General features: G+C 45.5%; 1 protein-coding gene and 21 non-coding genes across 23 annotated transcripts in view; 21 read left to right on the forward strand and 1 right to left on the reverse strand.

Moving 5' to 3' along the window:
* Positions 1-19580, reverse strand: part of bbs9 (Bardet-Biedl syndrome 9) — a 108188-nt gene that overhangs the window by 19799 nt on the left and 68809 nt on the right. The window lies entirely within an intron of this gene.
* On the forward strand, positions 515-587 carry trnak-cuu (transfer RNA lysine (anticodon CUU)). The gene has a single exon. It is a non-coding gene; the product is annotated as a tRNA-Lys (tRNA).
* Positions 889-961, forward strand: trnak-cuu (transfer RNA lysine (anticodon CUU)). The gene has a single exon. It is a non-coding gene; the product is annotated as a tRNA-Lys (tRNA).
* trnak-cuu (transfer RNA lysine (anticodon CUU)) lies at positions 1263-1335 on the forward strand. Its single transcript has one exon. It is a non-coding gene; the product is annotated as a tRNA-Lys (tRNA).
* trnak-cuu (transfer RNA lysine (anticodon CUU)) lies at positions 1641-1713 on the forward strand. Its single transcript has one exon. It is a non-coding gene; the product is annotated as a tRNA-Lys (tRNA).
* trnak-cuu (transfer RNA lysine (anticodon CUU)) lies at positions 2019-2091 on the forward strand. The gene has a single exon. It is a non-coding gene; the product is annotated as a tRNA-Lys (tRNA).
* Positions 2649-2721, forward strand: trnak-cuu (transfer RNA lysine (anticodon CUU)). Its single transcript has one exon. It is a non-coding gene; the product is annotated as a tRNA-Lys (tRNA).
* On the forward strand, positions 3023-3095 carry trnak-cuu (transfer RNA lysine (anticodon CUU)). Its single transcript has one exon. It is a non-coding gene; the product is annotated as a tRNA-Lys (tRNA).
* Positions 3397-3469, forward strand: trnak-cuu (transfer RNA lysine (anticodon CUU)). Its single transcript has one exon. It is a non-coding gene; the product is annotated as a tRNA-Lys (tRNA).
* On the forward strand, positions 3771-3843 carry trnak-cuu (transfer RNA lysine (anticodon CUU)). The gene has a single exon. It is a non-coding gene; the product is annotated as a tRNA-Lys (tRNA).
* trnak-cuu (transfer RNA lysine (anticodon CUU)) lies at positions 4149-4221 on the forward strand. The gene has a single exon. It is a non-coding gene; the product is annotated as a tRNA-Lys (tRNA).
* trnak-cuu (transfer RNA lysine (anticodon CUU)) lies at positions 4527-4599 on the forward strand. Its single transcript has one exon. It is a non-coding gene; the product is annotated as a tRNA-Lys (tRNA).
* On the forward strand, positions 4901-4973 carry trnak-cuu (transfer RNA lysine (anticodon CUU)). The gene has a single exon. It is a non-coding gene; the product is annotated as a tRNA-Lys (tRNA).
* On the forward strand, positions 5531-5603 carry trnak-cuu (transfer RNA lysine (anticodon CUU)). The gene has a single exon. It is a non-coding gene; the product is annotated as a tRNA-Lys (tRNA).
* On the forward strand, positions 6283-6355 carry trnak-cuu (transfer RNA lysine (anticodon CUU)). Its single transcript has one exon. It is a non-coding gene; the product is annotated as a tRNA-Lys (tRNA).
* trnak-cuu (transfer RNA lysine (anticodon CUU)) lies at positions 6657-6729 on the forward strand. The gene has a single exon. It is a non-coding gene; the product is annotated as a tRNA-Lys (tRNA).
* On the forward strand, positions 7288-7360 carry trnak-cuu (transfer RNA lysine (anticodon CUU)). Its single transcript has one exon. It is a non-coding gene; the product is annotated as a tRNA-Lys (tRNA).
* Positions 7662-7734, forward strand: trnak-cuu (transfer RNA lysine (anticodon CUU)). The gene has a single exon. It is a non-coding gene; the product is annotated as a tRNA-Lys (tRNA).
* Positions 8036-8108, forward strand: trnak-cuu (transfer RNA lysine (anticodon CUU)). The gene has a single exon. It is a non-coding gene; the product is annotated as a tRNA-Lys (tRNA).
* trnak-cuu (transfer RNA lysine (anticodon CUU)) lies at positions 8666-8738 on the forward strand. The gene has a single exon. It is a non-coding gene; the product is annotated as a tRNA-Lys (tRNA).
* Positions 9039-9111, forward strand: trnak-cuu (transfer RNA lysine (anticodon CUU)). Its single transcript has one exon. It is a non-coding gene; the product is annotated as a tRNA-Lys (tRNA).
* Positions 9415-9487, forward strand: trnak-cuu (transfer RNA lysine (anticodon CUU)). The gene has a single exon. It is a non-coding gene; the product is annotated as a tRNA-Lys (tRNA).

The following is a 19580-nucleotide window of genomic DNA, read 5'->3' on the forward strand; positions in this document are numbered from 1 at the left end:
TCACGTAAATTCCAGGATGCCCTCCAACAACCACCGGAGAAGAGACTGTAGCAGACAATCAGACTTCACAACAGTGTTCTATCTTTCCGCTGTCCCATTTCACACATTCGCTTAGCCGCCAGTTACTACCTCCAAAGCTGGAAGAAAAAATGGGCTCCCTATTTTATTTACATTTTGTGTTGGTACCTCTCGACAATACAGGGTGCTCCCCGATCGGAGTTGCCACTTTTGACAGGTGATGTAACAAACCTCCTAATCACGTAAACTCCAGGATGCCCTCCAACAACCACCGGAGAAGAGACTGTAGCAGACAATCAGACTTCATAACAGTGTTCTATCGTTCCGCTGTCCCATTTCACACATTCGCTTAGCCGGCAGTTACTACTTCCAAAGCTGGAAGAAAAAATGGTCTGCCTTCGTTATTTGTATTCTGTGTTGGTACCTCTCGACAATACGGGGTGCTCCCCGATCGGAGTTGCCACTTTTGACAGGTGATGTAACAATCCTCCCGAGAGCCCGGCTAGCTCAGTCGGTAGAGCATGAGACTCTTAATCTCAGGGTCGTGGGTTCGAGCCCCACGTTGGGCGAATCCCTTTTGGGAAACTTAAGTGGGTACAAGAGACTACATAATCACGTAAATTCCAGGATGCCCTCCAACAACCACCGGAGAAGAGACTGTAGCAGACAATCAGACTTCACAACAGTGTTCTATCTTTCCGCTGTCCCATTTCACACATTCGCTTAGCCGCCAGTTACTACTTCCAAAGCTGGAAGAAAAAATGGGCTACCTTCGTTATTTGTATTCTGTGTTGGTACCTCTCGAAAATACGGGGTGCTCCCCGATCGGAGTTGCTACTTTTGACAGGTGATGTAACAAACCTCCTGAGAGCCCGGCTATCTCAGTCGGTAGAGCATGAGACCCTTAATCTCAGGGTCGTGGGTTCGAGCCCCACGTTGGGCGAATCCCTTTTGGGAAACTTAAGTGGGTACAAGAGACTACATAATCACGTAAATTCCAGGATGCCCTCCAACAACCACCGGAGAAGAGACTGTAGCAGACAATCAGACTTCACAACAGTGTTCTATCTTTCCGCTGTCCCATTTCACACATTCGCTTAGCCGCCAGTTACTACTTCCAAAGCTGGAAGAAAAAATGGGCTGCCTTCGTTATTTGTATTCTGTGTTGGTACCTCTCGACAATACGGGGTGCTCCCCGATCGGAGTTGCCACTTTTGACAGGTGATGTAACAAACCTCCAGAGAGCCCGGCTAGCTCAGTCGGTAGAGCATGAGACTCTTAATCTCAGGGTCGTGGGTTCGAGCCCCACGTTGGGCGGATGCCTTTTGGGAAACATTAGTGGGTACTACAGACGACATAATCTGGTAAATTCCATGATGCCCTACCAACAACCACCGTAGAAGAGACTGTAGCAGACAATCAGACTTCACAACAGTGTTCTGTCATTCTGCTGTACCCTTTTACACATTTGCTTTGCCGCCACAGTTACTACCTCCAAAATTGGAAGAAAAAATGTGGCTGCCTTCGTTACTTACATTCTGTGTTGGTACCTCTCGACAATACGGGGTGCTCCCCGATCGGAGTTGCCACTTTTGACAGGTGATGTAACAAACCTCCTGAGAGCCCGGCTAGCTCAGTCGGTAGAGCATGAGACTCTTAATCTCAGGGTCGTGGGTTCGAGCCCCACGTTGGGCGGATGCCTTTTGGGAAACATTAGTGGGTACTACAGACGACATAATCTGGTAAATTCCATGATGCCCTACCAACAACCACCGTAGAAGAGACTGTAGCAGACAATCAGACTTCACAACAGTGTTCTGTCATTCTGCTGTACCCTTTTACACATTTGCTTTGCCGCCACAGTTACTACCTCCAAAATTGGAAGAAAAAATGTGGCTGCCTTCGTTACTTACATTCTGTGTTGGTACCTCTCGACAATACGGGGTGCTCCCCGATCGGAGTTGCCACTTTTGACAGGTGATGTAACAATCCTCCCCAGAGCCCGGCTAGCTCAGTCGGTAGAGCATGAGACTCTTAATCTCAGGGTCGTGGGTTCGAGCCCCACTTTGGGCGAATCCCTTTTGGGAAACTTAAGTGGGTACAAGAGACTACATAATCACGTAAATTCCAGGATGCCCTCCAACAACCACCGGAGAAGAGACTGTAGCAGACAATCAGACTTCACAACAGTGTTCTATCTTTCCGCTGTCCCATTTCACACATTCGCTTAGCCGCCAGTTACTACCTCCAAAGCTGGAAGAAAAAATGGGCTCCCTATGTTATTTACATTTTGTGTTGGTACCTCTCGACAATACAGGGTGCTCCCCGATCGGAGTTGCCACTTTTGACAGGTGATGTAACAAACCTCCTAATCACGTAAACTCCAGGATGCCCTCCAACAACCACCGGAGAAGAGACTGTAGCAGACAATCAGACTTCATAACAGTGTTCTATCGTTCCGCTGTCCCATTTCACACATTCGCTTAGCCGGCAGTTACTACTTCCAAAGCTGGAAGAAAAAATGGTCTGCCTTCGTTATTTGTATTCTGTGTTGGTACCTCTCGACAATACGGGGTGCTCCCCGATCGGAGTTGCCACTTTTGACAGGTGATGTAACAATCCTCCCGAGAGCCCGGCTAGCTCAGTCGGTAGAGCATGAGACTCTTAATCTCAGGGTCGTGGGTTCGAGCCCCACGTTGGGCGAATCCCTTTTGGGAAACTTAAGTGGGTACAAGAGACTACATAATCACGTAAATTCCAGGATGCCCTCCAACAACCACCGGAGAAGAGACTGTAGCAGACAGTCAGACTTCACAACAGTGTTCTATCTTTCCGCTGTCCCATTTCACACATTCGCTTAGCCGCCAGTTACTACCTCCAAAGCTGGAAGAAAAAATGGGCTCCCTATGTTATTTACATTTTGTGTTGGTACCTCTCGACAATACGGGGTGCTCCCCGATCGGAGTTGCCACTTTTGACAGGTGATGTAACAAAGCTCCTAAGAGCCCGGCTAGCTCAGTCGGTAGAGCATGAGACTCTTAATCTCAGGGTCGTGGGTTCGAGCCCCACGTTGGGCGAATCCCTTTTGGGAAACTTAAGTGGGTACAAGAGACTACATAATCACGTAAATTCCAGGATGCCCTCCAACAACCACCGGAGAAGAGACTGTAGCAGACAATCAGACTTCACAACAGTGTTCTATCTTTCCGCTGTCCCATTTCACACATTCGCTTAGCCGCCAGTTACTACTTCCAAAGCTGGAAGAAAAAATGGGCTGCCTTCGTTATTTGTATTCTGTGTTGGTACCTCTCGAAAATACGGGGTGCTCCCCGATCGGAGTTGCCACTTTTGACAGGTGATGTAACAAACCTCCTGAGAGCCCGGCTATCTCAGTCGGTAGAGCATGAGACCCTTAATCTCAGGGTCGTGGGTTCGAGCCCCACGTTGGGCGAATCCCTTTTGGGAAACTTAAGTGGGTACAAGAGACTACATAATCACGTAAATTCCAGGATGCCCTCCAACAACCACCGGAGAAGAGACTGTAGCAGACAATCAGACTTCACAACAGTGTTCTATCTTTCCGCTGTCCCATTTCACACATTCGCTTAGCCGCCAGTTACTACTTCCAAAGCTGGAAGAAAAAATGGGCTGCCTTCGTTATTTGTATTCTGTGTTGGTACCTCTCGACAATACGGGGTGCTCCCCGATCGGAGTTGCCACTTTTGACAGGTGATGTAACAAACCTCCAGAGAGCCCGGCTAGCTCAGTCGGTAGAGCATGAGACTCTTAATCTCAGGGTCGTGGGTTCGAGCCCCACGTTGGGCGGATGCCTTTTGGGAAACATTAGTGGGTACTACAGACGACATAATCTGGTAAATTCCATGATGCCCTACCAACAACCACCGTAGAAGAGACTGTAGCAGACAATCAGACTTCACAACAGTGTTCTGTCATTCTGCTGTACCCTTTTACACATTTGCTTTGCCGCCACAGTTACTACCTCCAAAATTGGAAGAAAAAATGTGGCTGCCTTCGTTACTTACATTCTGTGTTGGTACCTCTCGACAATACGGGGTGCTCCCCGATCGGAGTTGCCACTTTTGACAGGTGATGTAACAAACCTCCTGAGAGCCCGGCTAGCTCAGTCGGTAGAGCATGAGACTCTTAATCTCAGGGTCGTGGGTTCGAGCCCCACGTTGGGCGGATGCCTTTTGGGAAACATTAGTGGGTACTACAGACGACATAATCTGGTAAATTCCATGATGCCCTACCAACAACCACCGTAGAAGAGACTGTAGCAGACAATCAGACTTCACAACAGTGTTCTGTCATTCTGCTGTACCCTTTTACACATTTGCTTTGCCGCCACAGTTACTACCTCCAAAATTGGAAGAAAAAATGTGGCTGCCTTCGTTACTTACATTCTGTGTTGGTACCTCTCGACAATACGGGGTGCTCCCCGATCGGAGTTGCCACTTTTGACAGGTGATGTAACAATCCTCCCCAGAGCCCGGCTAGCTCAGTCGGTAGAGCATGAGACTCTTAATCTCAGGGTCGTGGGTTCGAGCCCCACGTTGGGCGAATCCCTTTTGGGAAACTTAAGTGGGTACAAGAGACTACATAATCACGTAAATTCCAGGATGCCCTCCAACAACCACCGGAGAAGAGACTGTAGCAGACAATCAGACTTCACAACAGTGTTCTATCTTTCCGCTGTCCCATTTCACACATTCGCTTAGCCGCCAGCTACTACTTCCAAAGCTGGAAGAAAAAATGGGCTGCCTTCGTTATTTGTATTCTGTGTTGGTACCTCTCGACAATACGGGGTGCTCCCCGATCGGAGTTGCCACTTTTGACAGGTGATGTAACAAACCTCCTGAGAGCCCGGCTAGCTCAGTCGGTAGAGCATGAGACTCTTAATCTCAGGGTCGTGGGTTCGAGCCCCACATTGGGCGAATCCCTTTTGGGAAAATTAAGTGGGTACAAGAGACTACATAATCACGTAAATTCCAGGATGCCCTCCAACAACCACCGGAGAAGAGACTGTAGCAGACAATCAGACTTCACAACAGTGTTCTATCTTTCCGCTGTCCCATTTCACACATTCGCTTAGCCGCCAGTTACTACCTCCAAAGCTGGAAGAAAAAATGGGCTCCCTATTTTATTTACATTTTGTGTTGGTACCTCTCGACAATACAGGGTGCTCCCCGATCGGAGTTGCCACTTTTGACAGGTGATGTAACAAACCTCCTAATCACGTAAACTCCAGGATGCCCTCCAACAACCACCGGAGAAGAGACTGTAGCAGACAATCAGACTTCATAACAGTGTTCTATCGTTCCGCTGTCCCATTTCACACATTCGCTTAGCCGGCAGTTACTACTTCCAAAGCTGGAAGAAAAAATGGTCTGCCTTCGTTATTTGTATTCTGTGTTGGTACCTCTCGACAATACGGGGTGCTCCCCGATCGGAGTTGCCACTTTTGACAGGTGATGTAACAATCCTCCCGAGAGCCCGGCTAGCTCAGTCGGTAGAGCATGAGACTCTTAATCTCAGGGTCGTGGGTTCGAGCCCCACGTTGGGCGAATCCCTTTTGGGAAAATTAAGTGGGTACAAGAGACTACATAATCACGTAAATTCCAGGATGCCCTCCAACAACCACCGGAGAAGAGACTGTAGCAGACAGTCAGACTTCACAACAGTGTTCTATCTTTCCGCTGTCCCATTTCACACATTCGCTTAGCCGCCAGTTACTACCTCCAAAGCTGGAAGAAAAAATGGGCTCCCTATGTTATTTACATTTTGTGTTGGTACCTCTCGACAATACGGGGTGCTCCCCGATCGGAGTTGCCACTTTTGACAGGTGATGTGACAAACCTCCTAAGAGCCCGGCTAATTCAGTCGGTAGAGCATGAGACTCTTAGTCTCAGGGTCGTGGGTTCGAGCCCCACGTTGGGCGGATGCCTTTTGGGAAACATTAGTGGGTACTACAGACGACATAATCTGGTAAATTCCATGATGCCCTACCAACAACCACCGTAGAAGAGACTGTAGCAGACAATCAGACTTCACAACAGTGTTCTGTCATTCTCCTGTACCCTTTTACACATTTGTTTTGCCGCCACAGTTACTACCTCCAAAATTGGAAGAAAAAATGTGGCTGCCTTCGTTACTTACATTCTGTGTTGGTACCTCTCGACAATACGGGGTGCTCCCCGATCGGAGTTGCCACTTTTGACAGGTGATGTAACAATCCTCCCGAGAGCCCGGCTAGCTCAGTCGGTAGAGCATGAGACTCTTAATCTCAGGGTCGTGGGTTCGAGCCCCACGTTGGGCGAATCCCTTTTGGGAAACTTAAGTGGGTACAAGAGACTACATAATCACGTAAATTCCAGGATGCCCTCCAACAACCACCGGAGAAGAGACTGTAGCAGACAATCAGACTTCACAACAGTGTTCTATCTTTCCGCTGTCCCATTTCACACATTCGCTTAGCCGCCAGTTACTACTTCCAAAGCTGGAAGAAAAAATGGGCTGCCTTCGTTATTTGTATTCTGTGTTGGTACCTCTCGACAATACGGGGTGCTCCCCGATCGGAGTTACCACTTTTGACAGGTGATGTAACAAACCTCCTGAGAGCCCGGCTAGCTCAGTCGGTAGAGCATGAGACTCTTAATCTCAGGGTCGTGGGTTCGAGCCCCACGTTGGGCGGATGCCTTTTGGGAAACATTAGTGGGTACTACAGACGACATAATCTGGTAAATTCCATGATGCCCTACCAACAACCACCGTAGAAGAGACTGTAGCAGACAATCAGACTTCACAACAGTGTTCTGTCATTCTGCTGTACCCTTTTACACATTTGCTTTGCCGCCAGTTACTACCTCCAAAGCTGGAAGAAAAAATGGGCTCCCTATGTTATTTACATTTTGTGTTGGTACCTCTCGACAATACAGGGTGCTCCCCGATCGGAGTTGCCACTTTTGACAGGTGATGTAACAAACCTCCTAATCACGTAAACTCCAGGATGCCCTCCAACAACCACCGGAGAAGAGACTGTAGCAGACAATCAGACTTCATAACAGTGTTCTATCGTTCCGCTGTCCCATTTCACACATTCGCTTAGCCGGCAGTTACTACTTCCAAAGCTGGAAGAAAAAATGGTCTGCCTTCGTTATTTGTATTCTGTGTTGGTACCTCTCGACAATACGGGGTGCTCCCCGATCGGAGTTGCCACTTTTGACAGGTGATGTAACAATCCTCCCGAGAGCCCGGCTAGCTCAGTCGGTAGAGCATGAGACTCTTAATCTCAGGGTCGTGGGTTCGAGCCCCACGTTGGGCGAATCCCTTTTGGGAAACTTAAGTGGGTACAAGAGACTACATAATCACGTAAATTCCAGGATGCCCTCCAACAACCACCGGAGAAGAGACTGTAGCAGACAGTCAGACTTCACAACAGTGTTCTATCTTTCCGCTGTCCCATTTCACACATTCGCTTAGCCGCCAGTTACTACCTCCAAAGCTGGAAGAAAAAATGGGCTCCCTATGTTATTTACATTTTGTGTTGGTACCTCTCGACAATACGGGGTGCTCCCCGATCGGAGTTGCCACTTTTGACAGGTGATGTAACAAGCCTCCTAAGAGCCCGGCTAGCTCAGTCGGTAGAGCATGAGACTCTTAATCTCAGGGTCGTGGGTTCGAGCCCCACGTTGGGCGAATCCCTTTTGGGAAACTTAAGTGGGTACAAGAGACTACATAATCACGTAAATTCCAGGATGCCCTCCAACAACCACCGGAGAAGAGACTGTAGCAGACAATCAGACTTCACAACAGTGTTCTATCTTTCCGCTGTCCCATTTCACACATTCGCTTAGCCGCCAGTTACTACTTCCAAAGCTGGAAGAAAAAATGGGCTGCCTTCGTTATTTGTATTCTGTGTTGGTACCTCTCGACAATACGGGGTGCTCCCCGATCGGAGTTGCCACTTTTGACAGGTGATGTAACAAACCTCCTGAGAGCCCGGCTAGCTCAGTCGGTAGAGCATGAGACTCTTAATCTCAGGGTCGTGGGTTCGAGCCCCACGTTGGGCGAATCCCTTTTGGGAAACTTAAGTGGGTACAAGAGACTACATAATCACGTAAATTCCAGGATGCCCTCCAACAACCACCGGAGAAGAGACTGTAGCAGACAATCAGACTTCACAACAGTGTTCTATCTTTCCGCTGTCCCATTTCACACATTTGCTTAGCCACCAGTTACTACCTCCAAAGCTGGAAGAAAAAATGGGCTCCCTATGTTATTTACATTTTGTGTTGGTACCTCTCGACAATACAGGGTGCTCCCCGATCGGAGTTGCCACTTTTGACAGGTGATGTAACAAACCTCCTAATCACGTAAACTCCAGGATGCCCTCCAACAACCACCGGAGAAGAGACTGTAGCAGACAATCAGACTTCATAACAGTGTTCTATCGTTCCGCTGTCCCATTTCACACATTCGCTTAGCCGCCAGTTACTACTTCCAAAGCTGGAAGAAAAAATGGGCTGCCTTCGTTATTTGTATTCTGTGTTGGTACCTCTCGACAATACGGGGTGCTCCCCGATCGGAGTTGCCACTTTTGACAGGTGATGTAACAATCCTCCCGAGAGCCCGGCTAGCTCAGTCGGTAGAGCATGAGACTCTTAATCTCAGGGTCGTGGGTTCGTGCCCCACGTTGGGCAGATGCCTTTTGGGAAACATTAGTGGGTACAAGAGACTACATAATCACGTAAATTCCAGGATGCCCTCCAACAACCACCGGAGAAGAGACTGTAGCAGACAATCAGACTTCACAACAGTGTTCTATCTTTCCGCTGTCCCATTTCACACATTCGCTTAGCCGCCAGTTACTACCTCCAAAGCTGGAAGAAAAAATGGGCTCCTTATGTTATTTACATTTTGTTTTGGTACCTCCAACAATAAGGGGTGCTCCCCGATCGGAGGTGCCACTTTTGACAGGTGATGTAAAAAGACTCCTAAGAGCCCGGCTAGCTCAGTCGGTAGAGCATGAGACTCTTAATCTCAGGGTCGTGGGTTCGAGCCCCACGTTGGGCGAATGCCTTTTGGGAAACATTAGTGCGTATGAGAGATTACATAATCACGTAAATTCCAGGATCCCTTACCAACAACCATCGGAGAAAAGACTGTAGCAGACAATCAGACTTCACAACAGTGTTATGTCTTTCCGCTGTAGCCTTTTACACATTTGCTTTGCCGCCACAGTTACTACCTCCAAAGCTGGAAGAAAAAATGGGCTCCTTATGTTATTTACATTTTGTTTTGGTACCTCTCACAATAAGGGGTGCTCCCCGATCGGAGTTCCCACTTTTGACAGGTGATGTGAAAAGATCCCTAAGAGCCCGGCTAGCTCAGTCGGTAGAGCATGAGACTCTTAATCTCAGGGTCGTGGGTTCGAGCCCCACGTTGGGCGCATTCCTTTTTGGGAAATATTAGTGGGTACGAGAGACTACATAATCACGTAAATTCCAGGATGCCCTACCAACAACCACCGGAGAAGAGACTGTAGCAGACAATCAGACTTCACAACAGTGTTCTGTCTTTCCGCTGTAGCCTTTTACACATTTGTTTTGCCGCCGCAGTTACTACCTCCAAAGCTGGAAGAAAAAAAGCTAAAAGAGCTTCAGTATTGTATTGTCCAGCTGATTAACTGGTTGGGCCCTAGTTTATAATGTTAAAAGACATAAAATATTATGATTTCACCTTTACTTTGTAACTTTATTAGAGATCAGGATTAGAAAATTCAGATTTTCCCCCCAGTAAAACACACACACACATGTGCACACAGCTGCATGGACGAGCGCTTGTCGTAAAATATGTCAAAATGATCTCAGACGCGATGACATCACCAACTAATGCTCGCTTATCAGCTGTCTTCTCACCTCACCTCACCTCACCGCCACATTCATCTCACGCTTTTACGGCCCTCGGCGGATGCTCCTTCACGTACGTCAAAGTGAGTGGGCGAATGTGTGTGTTGCGTTTGGTTATTTATTGAGGGACAGAGAGAGGAGGCGTAAAGGCCAGATGACCTCAGCTCGAGTCTGTATCGTGTTCACGCCATGTTTGGCTCACGTTGGATCGTCTCCACCTGACTTGAGATCAACTTGATGAGTCGGGAGCGTTCGCCAAGATCGTGGAGATGTGTGTGTGTGTGAACACTCAGCAGGCTGCGTGAAGGCTGGGGGGGGGGGGGGGGTGTTGTACAGGTGGACGAAGAAAAATCTAATGAGGCCGCCTGATGACAGCTTTATGTGGTGATCCGTAAAGGTTAGCTGTTATTGGTTGTCATGGAGATGAAGGACTGAGAGGCTGTGGTGTCATGGAGTAGACAAGGTACAATTAAAGTAAAATATGGACAAGGAAGATTACTTTCAGTCAAGTCGTGTTAACATTCTATTGTAGACTATTTGTTTGAAAAATTCAGATTCTTTGTAAATAAAAAAACAAAAAACAAAAAAATAATAATAATTTTGAACATCAACTTCCACATGACTTTTGATTTGTGTCAAATTTGATACATCTGGTTACAATGCTTTAAATTTGTACATTTGTAATTGTGAAAAATATAATAATAAACCGATTTATGAAACATCAGTATTTCCCAAAATCAGAAAGAACATTTCCTTCTATTAATAAATATAGGTGTCTGTCCTTTCTCAATTGGGGCGATCTTGCAAGGTCGCTGGAAAAGCCATCAGATGGGTGATACTGCCCTCTAATGGATTATCCGTGCAATGCACGTGTCAGATCATATACGTCAGGGTTTTAATGGGGAAAAAAATATTACACTCATGAAATAGAGGGCTCAAAATGTCTTGTATTTAATATGATACGTTTGGCTTTATGGGGTTAATATTTATGATAGCAAATCCTTATGTGTCTGGTCAGCACCAAAATGGGCCAATCCGTGGAGTGCAAAATTGCTCAAATTCGAGCCCAATTTCACAATTCCGTTTAAAATCAGTAAAGACCAGTTTATCGGGTATAACGAGTGATTTGTCCTCCATGACATGAAATTGCAAATGTTAAATATTCGATATTTTTGATGGCAAATCATAAAGTGTGTGGTCACCACGTCGACTGACTATCTGAGTGTAAGCGAACATTTAATGAAAGCCAATCAGGAAGTTCGCTGCATTTTCGCCATCTGCTTCCAGTTAAGATGAATGCACACACATCGATAATTGGGCCGATTTTTAAAACGTATTCCCCCTTTCCCATCAAAGTTCCGATTATTGGATGTCTCCGACGCCAATTCTGAGCGATTATCCTGCGGTGTGAAATCTTTAAGTTATTTTTCCACCAACTTAAACATTCAGTCGCACTAACAGAGGCGCAGTGGAACTGAACTGACGTCGTTTAGGACTTAATGACGGTTAAGTGCGGTACTCTTAGAGCGGCGTCGGCGTGTACAAGTCGTTACCACTTCCAGAAAAAACACCACAACACACACACACCCCCACACACACACATGGCTGCTTCTGAATCTGGCCCATTGCGGAGTGTTTTTCACGGCTAATGTGCTTCCAAAGCAGCAACACGGTGATATCTGATTGGCCAAATGCCAGGAAGTTGTTGGCAACCCCGAGATTTTTTGTGCTTTTAAAAACATCATATTGTTGCAACATTGCGTTGAAATAAGAATGGTACTTTATTCGGACAAATGAGAGTGTGGAGTGAAATTAATATTATTAGTGGTAGTAGACGTTAAAGACGAGTCATGATGCAATTGTTCTTTCCGCCATTTTTTTTTTTGTGTGTGTGTGTGTGTGCGTGTGTGTGTGAGTACGAGTAGCCATGTTCTCATAGGCAGGTCATGTCTGGGTCAATCTCTCTGGCTCCAGCACTTCCCTGCTTTAACCCCTTCATATCCCCACACTCAGCCTAAAACACACGCGCACACACATATCTATGCACACACACTCGCGCACAATAAAAGCAACGTTGCGTACGTGCGGTGTGATGAGCACAAGTAGTGTATTCCAGCACTAAAACGAGAGCCCCGCGGCTCCAAAAATAAGTTGACCGGCGTTGAGAGCGGGACAGCCGTCACAGAGACACTTTTGTCCTGTCCTCACTTGGACGCTGTGACCTTGTTTCACACAGTTTATATTATATTAATATTGCATCGTGTGACGATATGATCAGCACATTTCAAGTATTGTGAATACAAATGACACATATCAACAAAATATGTTATAAGTGTAGAACAATTCGACATAATTACAATTATATTGTGTATCATGAATTCTGCATTTTTCAGTGCTGTTTTACGCAAGACTGGCGAGTATGTTCAAACGTACTTGTAGGCTACATGCTACAAACATGGCATATTTTCCCATAATGTCATGGAGTGTTGCGAATGCACGAGTAAAAATCGTTTGGAAATTTAATTTAAAAAAATGAATTAATTAAAATTAAGTTTATTCATAACTTTTATGATTTATTATAATGTTTGCAGTGTATGGTTTCCCCCCCACAATGCAACGGGGTATTGATTTGCGCATGCGTAATACCCCGTGGCAAAAATATGCCATGTTTGTAGCATGTAGCCTACAAGTATGTTTGAACGTACTCGCGAGTGTGTTTAAACATATTTAAATATGTTCGAATGTATGAATACGTTAGATTGTACTCTTCACCACACTGCTTGTTTCTCTCTCTCTCTCTCATCCATCCATCCATCCATAGTATCTATCTATCTATTTATCCATCCACCCCTCCCTCTATCCCTCCGTCCGTCCATCCATCCATCCAGCTATCTATCCATCCATCCATTCCTCCCTCTCTCCATCCATCCATTCATCCATCCATCCGTCCCTCCCTCCCTCCTACCCTCCCTCCATCCATCCATCCAGCTATCTATGTATCTATCCATCCATCCCTCCCTCCGTCCATCCATCTAGCTATCTATCTATCTATTTATCCGTCCGTCCCTCCCTCCCTCCCTCCATCCAGCTATCTATCCATCCCTCCCTCTCTCCATCCATCCATCCATTCATTCATCCATCCATAGTATCTATCTATCTATCGATCTATCTATTTATCCATCCATCCCTCCCTCCATCCGTCCATCCATCCAGCTATCTATCCATCCATCTATTCCTCCCTCTCTCCATCCATCCATTCATCCATCCATCCGTCCCTCCCTCCATCCATCCATCCAGCTATCTATCTATCTATCCATCCATCCCTCCCTCCGTCCATCCATCCAGCTATCTATCTATTTATCCATCCATCCCTCCCTCCCTCCCGCCATCCGTCCGTCCATCCATCCGTCCGTCCCTCCCTCCATCCAGCTATCTATCCATCCATCCATCCCTCCCTCCCTCCCTCTCTCCATCCATCCATTCATTCATCCATCCATAGTATCTATCTATCTATCTATCTATCCATCCGTCCGTCCGTCTCTCCCTCCCTCAGTCCATCCATCTATCTATCCATCCATCCCTCCCTCCCTCCCTCCCTCCGTCCGTCCATCCATCCAGCTATCTATCATCCATCCAGCTACCTATCCATCCATCCATCCCTCCCTCCCTCTCTCCATCCATCTATCTATCTATCCATCCATCCGTCCCTCCTTCCCTCCCTCCCTCCCTCCCTCCATCCGTCCCTCCATCCCTCCCTCTCTCCATCCATCCATCCATCCATCCATCCATCTATCTATCTATCTTATACTGAAAAAGCCTGCTTTCCAAAAGCTCAGTTTTTATTCCTTTTCAAGACACCCCCCTTGAAAAACCCCATTTCAGTGCAGCAGCGTCAGACGTCAGTCAGGTTGTGCGGTTCCAAAAATCAAACGCACACTTGCACTCTCCTGAGCGATGACAACAAAGTGAGAGAGTGCGGCGCACACGCCAGCACATCCCTGCAGACATTCCAGCGGTTTGCGGCGTGATTGATGGAGTCGGCAGTACTGGTCCCACTGGGATGTTCCCACTTAATTGCTGTCTGTCCGTACACACACACACACACACACACACACACACACACACACACCCTCACATACACACACATAACATAGCGGGCTTTCATGTGAAAGTCGCATCGTGACTGTCTGCTGCAGGGGATGCGCACCAGTGTTCATTCAAAGAGAAGAGCACTTCGAAAAAATTATCAAAGAATGTGTTCATGTGTGTGTGTGTGTGTGTATCACTGATGGGAAGTAAGAAAGTATAAATACTTGCAACAGATTCGGAGAAACAAGAGATTTGGAATTAAGAATTACTGCCCGAAAGCCACACGGATGCTTGTGCGGTTTTGTTGTGAGTCTGCCATTCCATACAAATAAAGCACCTCAACTAACTGAACGTATCAAACATATCGATGTGAAATAAAATCCATCTCCTTCGCCACTCCAGCAGGTGTAGCGGCCATCTTGTCAAAGCACAAGAGTTGACGTTTTCACTGCCTATCGTCGTCAGGATCTTCTGAGTTTTGGATCAAGCCGCAAAAAATATGTTTACGGGAAGCAAACCGACCACGGCAAGTTTTTTTTTTCCTCCCCCACGCATATTTTAGAGAGCATAACTTGTTAACCAAATTGTCCACAATTATACCATTTTAAAACTCTGTAAATTATCTTTTGAAACAAATAAAAATATAACGGCAGACAGCCACCCCCATTGAGTCTTGGGTCTCCAACTTGAGGTTTGTGTTCCCAAGTGGGAGTTTTTCTTTACATCTGTCGCCTAGTGCTTGCTCATGTGGGCTTCAGTTGCTTGACAATACTTCTGTTGATGTGTAGTAAACAGAACATTTTTTTTTCTGTGTGCCAGCGAAGTTATCACAACAGATGTACAGTGGACAGCCATATAGAGTACTTTTTTTTTTTTTCAATATTCAATTTTTCATATTCCCTCCGTTTTTCAAGGAAAACACTTATAGAATGTTAATCCTCACTTTTCCTAGAGTACATTTTTATCCCTTCTGTCAATTATAAACAGATTTTAGCAGGGGGTCTGCTGCATAAAAAACATTTTGTCCCTAATTTGTTGGAATTGAGATGTTTCTGGGGTTGGTGAAAGACTCTGGTTGGTAACCCGGTGGGTAGAAGGTAATGTCTGGTCGGTGCTGGATTTCACTTTCCTTTCTTTTCTTTGATCCTTCCTCGGGTCTCCTGACAACCTCACGACTCTAGCTGGATTCTGAAGTATTCGGTTTAGGTGAACGGTTTGAGATTTTTAATAGGTTTTAGGTGAACTAATGAATACACACTCACACATACACACGCACATGCACATACTCACCCACATACAAAATAAAAATTAATACAAATAAAAAAAAGATAACAATGATGATGACATGTCAAATCGGTAAAATTACCGAATGAACAATACTGAGCTCTCCAGAAAAAAACAAAAACAAAAACAAAAAAAAACATTTTGTACAGGAGCTGAATCAGTACTTCTATTTTTACACAAGTATCTGTGCTTCTACCTAAGTACCGAGGAGATTTTGCCACCTCTGGTGTGTATCACTTTGTCTGTGTGTTAGCGTGCGCGTGTGTTTAAGTGACAAAGCAGCGGCAGCATTACGGGGCTGTAAAAATACACAAAATGCCGGAATGTGCAGTCGGTGGAGCGATTTGACAAAGAACCGCACACGCGGCGTAATTACAGCCCGCCTCTCTGGACTCAGTCATTTGAAGAGAATCCGTCTGCACCACTTCCACTGCAGCGTGAAAGCGACACGGCAACATGGAGTCGGCAACGAGACGTCAGAAAAAATGGCCGAGGCCGCATTCTAAATGGGCACCGTGGCTTTGGGACGGCACACTTTATAAATAAGCATTTCCTGTGGTCATTGTTCGTAGTGTGTACTTATTTTGGCGAGAACGACCTGTGACATGAATGTTGATGTTATTGGAAATAACACGACAATGTAGATGAATATTCACATTTGTTCACAAAATTCACAAAATGTCCCTATATTACTGAAACGGAAAGACTCACTTGCAAAGTTCTACAAATAGATGGCAAGTGTGCTTGCTTCATGGTGTGAAAAGAGAATTAAAATTTGTATTTAAACACAAATGTGTTCAATAAAAACATGTAATTCTGTCTAATGAAAGTCCACCATCTGAACTCATTCACTGCCATTGACGGCTATAGGCGTCAAAAATTCATTTGAACCATTTCTATTAGTTTAACATTTTTTTCCCCATTTTTGTTAACAAGAATATGAAAACCTAGAAAAAAATTATTGTACATTTAGAACAGATACAATTTGTGATTAATTGTGAGTTAACTATCAAAGTCATGCGATTAATTACAATAAAAAATGTTTTATTGCCTGCCGCCCCTAATTTTTAACAATCTTTTCTCTTCTTAAAAAAAAAAAGATTATTAAAAAAAATGTCTAGGTTTTCATACTGTTGTTAACAAAAGTGGGAAAAAAATGTAACTAATAGAAATAGTTCAAATAAATTTTTGACGTTTATAGGCGTCAATGGCAGTGAATGAGTTAATGCAAAATAAAACGCAAAACACCATAGATGTGCTAATAGGAGTTAGCATAAATGCTACAGTATTGTATTTTATGATTTTTTTTTTTAAATATGATGACTTCATTATTTTTCATGTAGAATTCTTACCTTTAAAAACACATTTTGTCACGTACCATCGACGGAAAATGACATCACAGGTGATCAGAGCTCAGGTAACAACCAATCACGGCTCACGGTTTTCTGGGTCTGGTCGTACGACATTGACTGAGCCATGATTGGTCGTTACCTGAGCCCTGAGCACACGTGATGTCATTTTCAGTCAACATGGCCGTCAGCACGCATGCACACAAAGACACACAAGTGTACACAGTGTACACTAAAGCTGCTGCTTTCGAGTACTGATACCTCTGGTAGTTTTGGGATCTATTAAATAAAAATTATGAATTAAAACAATTATGAATAAAGACCTTTATTTCTGATTCGAGGCGGACTCATTTGATGTCAGATTATTATTTGAATTTTTTTGCCCTAAGCATCAGTGGCTGGTATCAGGAGCCTCCACGAGTACCCGATACCTGCTTTCTTTTGACTTTTCTGCACTCTAAAAGCAGTTGGGTTCAAAGTAACTCAATTATGGATCAAAAATGGACCGATCCATTTTATGGGTCAATTTGACCCAACTTTCTGGATTGTTTTATACAAAATAAGCCAATTGTTTGACCCATTTAAAGGATCTGACCAATATTTATGAGTTGTTTTACAGTAAAAGACTAATTTTTGACCCAGAGTTGGGTTATTTTTGCCTGAACAGTTTTTAGAGTGTGTGATGTGAGATTTTATCACTGGCTGGTATCAGGAGCCTCGACGAGTATCCGATACCTGCTTTCTTTTGACTTTTCACTGTAATAGCAAAATCACGGAACTCATATTTTAATCAGGGTTTATATGTAAACAATACACATATTATGTGTTTGACCTTTCTCAATACACTGCTACTTTTGTGAACAATACAAGCGTGTCTGTTTTTGTGTGTACGTGCAGATGAGCTGAAGCGCACGCACATTAGCCTGACGCTATCAATGCCAGCTTTCTGTGGGCGTGGCCTGGCGTTTTGTCTGCATTAAACCCTCTTCCTGGCTAGCATAGCACATCGTGACATGCTTCGTGCGTGTTTGTGTGCGCGCATATGAGAATGTGTGTTTATTAGGGGTGTGCGTCGCTCCAGAAAATGAACAAATGGTTTGATATCATTTTCAATACACGGCGCATGAAATGATTCAAGGATGCAACGATTCGTTTCAACGAATCAAAACAGATTTTCCCATTTTTTTTGTTAGACCCTTAGTGTGTGTACGCGGGTGTGTGTGTTCATATGTACGTGTGGGCGACAGGAAGAAGATGGCGTGCATTTTTGCCCGCGTGCGGCGTGTGCGGTTGTGTTGCCAACGTAAGCACATGTAAATGAGGGAGCACAAGTGTGTATTTGCGCATTCTTTTGCTGACCAGCTTAGAGTGCGCGGCTGCCGCAATGTGACCATGTTGCTTCTCTTAAGCACACACACGATTGTGTGTGTTTCAAGTGTGTAATCACTCCCTGGAGATAGCGTTACGTTCCAAAAGGCACAGATGCAAACACAGAATCCGATAGGCTGGTCGCGATTTTAAACTGAGACTGAAAACATACTTGGACGCATATTAGCATGAAGCAGGCAAAGTAGCCATGCTAAGAGAACTAGCATTAGCATTAATACAGATGGCAGCTTGATGGCGGGGGGGGGGGGGGGGGGGGGGGGGGCATTCGCTACCGGTAACTATGCGGCGGCAGCATCTGCGGTGGTCGCGTGGGTGTTTGCGGACGGAAGCGGCGATGCACCTCGGCCGGGGCCAGCGAGCGCGTCTGTCTGGAACTGATCGAGGCTCATTAGTCGCTGGAAATAATTAAAGCCGCCGTCCAGCCGCAACGCGTGCCCCCGTTTACTTTGGCTGTCTGTGTGTGTGTGTGTGTGTGTGTGGTGACAACTCCATGTGAAGTGTGCGCATGGGGTGGGTCATTAGTGTGTGTGTGTGTGTTTGCCTACAACCATTTGCTGAATAAATGGGGAATGTCCTGTCCTGGATTGCGAGTTCATTAGATCAGAGTTTCAGGTGTGTCGCCTCAAAGTGTGTGTGTGTGTGTGTGTGTGTGTGTGTTCATTTCCATGGTCCAATATTTGCCATGGAGCAGAGCCCGGTCGCTTAGCCTAATGAAGGGAACTAATCATGTCCTCTGTGATCACACACATGTTTGTCTTTGTATCTTAGTGGGGACATCTCATTGACATCATGCATTCCCTAGCCCCTTACCCGAACCTTAACCATCACAACTAATTGCCTAACCCTAAATCTAACTCCAAACAAAATCCAATTCAAACCTCTAAGGCTGTGTTCAGACTGCAGGCATATCTGATTCCAATCGGATTCCTCCTCAAATCCGATCTTTAGGGTTGACTGTACAGACTGTTCTTAGCAAGTGTCCATAGATTTTAGTCCAGTTTTTAGTCATTAGTCGACGAAATACTGATTTAGTCACAGTCATTGTTTATTAATGAGGATTTTAGTCTCGTCTAGTCTAATTTTTGTGTGTTGACGAAAATATTTTTGTGTTTCGTTGACAAAATGAACACTAACTGTCACTGTATTTCCAGTTGAGCATGAGCGGAGCCGACGACGGGGCAGCGGAGCCGTCGAGGCGTTTGACTGCCAAGCATGCGAGGAACCAGTCGGGCAGCGAACCGATTAAATATTGACAGCGCAGGTGCGTTGGCTTTTTTGCACGCGTTAAAGTGACGTCACAAACAATCAAATCCGTTTTGAATGTCTGAACTTGCGGGGCCCACCAAAATGTCCCCACAAGGGCAAGTCGGTCCCCACAATGGTAGTTAAGCCGGGGGAAAAAAACGGGAGTGTGGGCCCCAAAATGTAGCAAAGACAAAGACACACATATTTAAACACACATTAACACTCTCTCTCTCTCTCTCTCTCTCTCTCTCTCTCTCTCTCTCTCTCTCTCTCTCTC

The sequence above is a fragment of the Leptonotus elevatus genome, chromosome 6, assembly GCF_054856555.1.
Source record: "Leptonotus elevatus isolate MCC_2025b chromosome 6, RoL_Lele_1.0, whole genome shotgun sequence".
Classification (NCBI taxonomy): Eukaryota; Metazoa; Chordata; class Actinopteri; order Syngnathiformes; family Syngnathidae; genus Leptonotus; species Leptonotus elevatus.